Genomic DNA, 6,480 nt, shown 5'->3' on the forward strand with positions numbered 1-6,480 from the left:
CGGAGATAACGAAATATTTCTCCTCGGTGGACTCAAAATATAGTCCGATGTAACTTTGCTATAACAAAACACACACACATAACGAAATATAACTTCATAAAGTAAATGTCGGAATCGAGTGATTCCCGCAGCAACAAATTCAGAAAAATAAAACGTCTGACCACGGTTGTTCACAATATAAGAATTGTTCTAAAATATCAAAATATTATGAAATCCACCCGCAACAACTTCCTATTCTTTAAAGATCTCAGCAACATAAGGAGGTAAAGGTTGTACGAAACGTGGGACTGCTTGGTAAAAAAGAATCATCAACACCAAGCTGCATATCACCATATAATCCAACAACGACCGTAGTACCTCATGACATTATATCAATAAACACTTTTGTAGCAGTTTCAGTCTAAAAACATACTTACGAAGTCTAATATCTACAAAACTGAACCCACCGTCGCGAATTGGTTTAATCAATACCTTATAACAAACACTGTGAATATCACCATCCCGTAGAAACTTAAAAAATCTCTGTAATAAAGCAAGAGTAGACTCTTCCATACGTAGAACCTGAAGAAGGTACCATAATATAGAGGCCAATAAAGCATTAACTAACAGCACCCTACCCTTCAATTTGTCAACTTCATAGGAGAGCGTCGGAAGTCTGGTTAATTATGATAAGAGTAAGGGTCTGTAACTAGGAAACTGGGTCTCCCTAGGAGTGGAGGTTTAGAAGGGATTACAATATCCTCCCATCCGTTGAAGTTTCTTAGTATCTATGTTCATCTAGTTGTAATGTGTCATATAAATTAGCATGATATTTGTCGACGCACTTTAACATCCTGCCTAAACTATTAGTTAGTTACAGTATCTCATTTTTACGTTCTTAAAATCAAGTAAAGGAGGTGACAAAACTATTTGGCCAATATGTAACGTTATATCATATTTAAGCAGCGGATAATGAACTTACTCAACAGAACCAAGTTAATCGTTAAGAGTTTGTTTGTTTGTAGTTAAGCACAAGGTTACACACCGGAGTATCTGTGTTGTACTTACCACAGTATCCAAATATGGTTTTTAGTGTTATAATTTTGCAGACTGAACAGAATACACCTAAAGTTAAACAACAGACCTAAATTGTAGAAGATATTTAGTAGAAAATTCTTCTTTGAAAATAAGAGATTAACTTGTATAAAAAGAAACTTTTGCTACCTACCGCATGTTTCATAAGAGTGTGTGTACGTTTTCTTATAGCAAAGCCACATTGGGCTATTTGCTGAGTCCACCGAGGGGAATCAAACCTCTGAATTTAGCATTGTAAGTCTGTAGACTTATTGCTGTACTAGCTGGGTACGTGTCAAAGAAATAGACAAACGTCTACTAATTATAAAAAGTTTATTTTAAAACTTATGCACAACTTTTAAACTTAACTAGAATAATGGTCTTTCATTTGTAACTGGTAGGTGAAAAAAAGAGGAAGAAACTAGTTAACAGCACTCGCCGTCGACCCTCAGGCTGCAGTTGATTTAACAAGTATTGAAATTTAATCTTTGCTAATCTTATAGTGCTTTTTATAGCCGTGGAAAGCAAACCGTAAACCCTCAGTTCCGCAGTCCGTGCACGCAAATCACTAGGCTACGCCTGGGCTCAGGAAAATTATGAAAAAAAAAAAAGTAAAAAGTAATTTTGAAATTTTAGGTACACGTATTTCATTGTTCAAAGCATGGACATGGCAAATTCTATTATGTGGTTGTGGTAATTCATATTTTACAGATGGATCGGGGTCTATATTGAGTTGAAGCAAAAAATGTTTATGTGGAGTAAAAAGATCTTTGGTGGTGGATTTCAGGAAGATCAGAATCCCGTTAATACTCTCAAAATTGTAAAAGAGTTATCTGTTAAGAATATTGTCAGTTGATCAGTCCAATCGCCTGATCTGAGCCCATCAGAACACGTGGGAGGAGTTGATAATGAGAGTTGAGGCAAAGCATATATTTCTTTTATGCACGAAATACATTGAGATAATGTTATAAAGAGTTAGACAAGTAATAAAAATAAAAGGAGACCCAAAAACAAATTTTATAAAATGATCAGGAAAGAAATAATAAAATATTTTGATTTTGTTCTTTACGAGTAATATTAACTTTGAAAAATGTAATAAATATCATTTATCGACGCAATCTATTCCGAAAAGTTATTTTACAAATTTATTATAGAAATTAAGTTCTGGTCATTAATCTGCCTGATAATCTGTGGTTTACCAAATGTGTCGTCAACAATGGATATGACGAATATAAACAGACAAAACATGACTGAAATATTATAATACTCTCGTCTTCTACTTGAAAGCGCTACGAGACCGAATAAGAGTGTTGTGTTACAAAATACAATAAGCCTAATACTTATGACAAGTTTAATTCATTATAACAGAAACGAACAGCGAATTTTTGGGTAAGTATTACTCGTACCATTTACATATTCAATAATTTCTTGTTTTAATTTAAAATGTTAACACATATTGAAGTTCAGTCTCTTTGTTTAGTGATTTAGGATTTAAGTTACCCCGCGTAAATGACAAGTTGAATTCTGAGCATCAAAACTTAACATTTAATTTTGAGGTACATTTGCCTTGTACCAGTTAGATACGACGCTCGTATACTCAGTTTCAACTCATTTCTACTGGAATTGAAGGTAAAAATTAACTCACGTTTTTATAGTTTATTCTTAAAGGACCGAGTGTTTACTTTTGATTATTAACGTCTGAAATCCCTCGTAACCTGTAATATCAAACAGACGTTTTATAACCGATATTAAATCAATACGACGAAAACAAACCTTCAAGGATATAAATTAGATTCAAGGATGTTATGTTTACGATGGTTGATAGAATATTTTAAAACTAACTATAGTTTTTATAATTTCAACTGTATTAGTAGATATTTTTGTGGTATCTCAACCTCATCCCATTGTTTTGTCCAAGATGGCCTGAATCGCTCTGTATCAAGAGAAACGTGTCGTTGGCAATGATTGTGGTGCCCATAGTGTAATAGTAACACTGTAATTTTCACACTTCTTATTGAAAAATCTTAGGCACTGAGTAAAAAAAATCTAATCTTAAAAATATAGTTGATCTAATATAATGCCTTATGACAAACGTAATTAATCATAAACGTTTCGCCTTTATGAAAAGACGTTCATACCATAACGCAATTGTTGATTTAACAAATTGCTTGTATAAACAGTGCCTTAACCCCTAAGGCACGTGTTTTGTCAGTGCCAGTGTGGCGAAATCTGTGTATTGAGCGAAACGCATTGTAAGCAATAACTATGGCAGACCTAGTATGGTTAAAACACCATTATTCATTCTTCTTCTTCTTGATAAACTATGAAGATCTGAACAAAGAATATGGTGTAACAATACAACAAGCCTGATACACATATCTTATGAAAAGTATAATTAATTTATCATTTAATTTTACAAGACATGATAGTTTCCAGTGTTCAGGCTCCTCCTTCACAATTCGCAGGTCAAATGTTGCACTTGTTATTTATGCCTTTTATGCATTAAATTTAGAAATTATTTCACACTATACATGAAATCCCAAAGATAATGTGTTATTATTTGAATAATGAGCCACAAGAAAACAAGTATTTTACCCGATGTTCCGTATTGTTCCGATTATAAGGTGATGTTTTTATTAATAATTAGACTGTGAAATTTATAGCAACTTCAAAATCGCGTTCAATCACAGACTTCTTTCTTCTGCTGTAGCATGCATTCCTGTATGTTCAGATAGAATCCATCTACGCATACGTGCCAGATGTTCGATTAAGGTCATCGCTAATCCTTGCAACTTATCCACCTGCAGGCTGTTCAGTTATAATGTTGATTTCATGGACTTAAAAAGAACGTTATCACACTGAATTTTTCTTTCCCACGGTTTTTCAAAATGGCGGTCTCCTTATATTCAAAATCGCCCTATAATCGGACCAAGACAGTTATTTAAAATCCCTTTAAACACAGATGAGTTATTACAATGAATGAGCTGAATGGCATTGAACTTTATGGCCTACAAAATTCGTTGGGCCGTGGGCGCATTTTTCGACTTACAGTCAAATGATGCTATTTTCTTAGATTAGCTCATGAGTTGGCAGTTTAAACAGAGATTTCTCTTATGTTGCTAAGCAAAGCTTGGTGTTTAAAATTATAAATAACTTATCTTTAAATTTAAGGCCCCCAGTGGCACAACGGTATATCTATGATCTCACACTGCTTGAAATCGCGTTTCGAAATCCGTGGAGGGCAGGGTACAGATTGACAATTGTGTGGCTTTGTGCTTACTTCCAAATAAACAAACCTTAAATTTAAATGTCTTTAAAGATTAAACACACAGCCATATAACAGCTGAAGAAGAAATACATAATAAATTAACGGAAAATAAGTAGAAGCATACTGATAGGCAGTTCATTCTTGTTCAACTAGGAATTTAATTTCTTGCGTATTTGGAGAAGGAGCCAGACTATTTTGAGTACTTGGATCATTTTTATTATCGAATAATAGGTATTCTTCATCAGGCGAAACTTTTCCTTTGTTTTTAGCATGTCTATATGACTTACCTGGTATTCTTGACAACATTTCAGCTCTTGCTGGTAACTCTTGAACATTCACTTACCGAATGCTAGCAATGAAGGAACCTGGATAGTAGGTTTTCATTCTGGTGCACTACCCTTCCGTGGGCTGTTCAGGGAAGTACCCCTTTTATGTACTTCCCTTATGGTTACTAATCCTCTCCATAATGTATGAAACTTGTCAAGATTTTCTAATTATCAACATATATTACTTCACTATGCAGTTGGTTAGTGCTCGATAATTTCGCTGAAGGACATAAGACCTGAAGCTATAGTTTCCACTGGACTGAAATAGAAGTGTTTGATTATTTTAGACAGAGATGTTCATCTTTTGATTTTTCCTCTTTTGTTACCTAGAAAACATTCTTCCAGCCTCTGATGATCCTCTCCAGACATTAATGTAGGACGTTTGGCATTGACGAAAATTTCCAAACTATTGACATGGATGACATTTTTCTTCTTTTTCAGTCTTCAATTTATTTCTGACCAAGTTCTTTTTAATTTAAACTTATGTTTGGATCATACTAATACCAGTTATGACTCATTGTAATGTTCATTTTAATTATGCATTTTTATGAGAATAGAAACAAATATGAAAATGAATGAAAATTGTTTTGATTTAAAAGTAATTTATTCATACGTTGAATGTATAACGTGTAATAATATCAGAAGAAAATAAAATTTAGAGACGGCTTGAATGGGTAAAGACAAAAACTTTATTACAAATAACAAATACACTATGTTTCGACAAGCTTTTGTCACCATCAGGTACATCATGAAGAACATTTCTGGTAACAGTTGTTTAATGTGTGAAAATACAGCTAACTTCTTGTTTTCTTGTGTTAAAAACGTACTCATGGGCACCCGGAGGAAGGGACAAAAGGCGCAGTTCTCTCCCTTAAATTTCACAAAAACATTGCACGTATTTTAACGCAAAAATTACAAATATATTTAACTACGATAACATCATTTGTCATTAAAACTAAATTTGTCTTTGCGTTCAGGTCAGGATTCATTGCTGTCATAATTCAGCCTCTTGGGACTTATTGGTTAGCAATATGACTTACAACACTAAGATTAGCTGTTCGATCCTTGAGATGGATACAGTCCAAATACTTCCCTGTGTAGCTTTGGAGTTATAAAAAAGCTGCTTTAGTTGGTTGTTTCGCCCACGTAAGTTATTATGGGTTTGATAATTCTTCATTTTCTTGGTGCACAGCTAAACTGATGCTTTTTTGTTTCTAATGCAAAATTAACGTTACATTCTGTAATGACACGGAAAAAATTAGTCCTATGAAATGGAAGGAATAACAAAATATTTTCTAGTACTTTTGCACAGTATTATAGCTTCAACTTTTAACAAATTTGTTTGTTTGACTTAGTTTGACGTATTAGTACTGAGGACTATATTTTCTTTGGCGACTATGTTCTTTCTCAGTTACTTTTAACCGTTAGTATACGAGCTTGTTGTATTAAGTTTGGCATATTAGAATTAAGTAGCCCAAGAGTTAGCGGTGGGTGGTGACAACTAGCTGTCTACCCTCTTGTCTTACACTGCTAAATTACAGACGGCTAGCACAGATAGCCCTCGTGTAGCTTTAAATGGAAATGTGGAAGATAGAAGGTAGGCTGGTATCATTCACATAAACTAAAATACTTACATTTTATCTGTTTTTATATCCTTTAAACAATTTGGTGCATGTGTTGTTTTTAAGGTAATAGTTTTAAAATAAGATTCTACATATTTTAAAACTTAAAATGATAAATTCTTGTCGATACCCAAAAAATATTGAAAATTAAAGTACATTATTGTGATGACAAGAAACCCATTTGAAATAAAATGTATTTTCAAGACGACTT

Source organism: Tachypleus tridentatus, chromosome 2 (assembly GCF_004210375.1).
Source record: "Tachypleus tridentatus isolate NWPU-2018 chromosome 2, ASM421037v1, whole genome shotgun sequence".
Taxonomy (NCBI): Eukaryota; Metazoa; Arthropoda; class Merostomata; order Xiphosura; family Limulidae; genus Tachypleus; species Tachypleus tridentatus.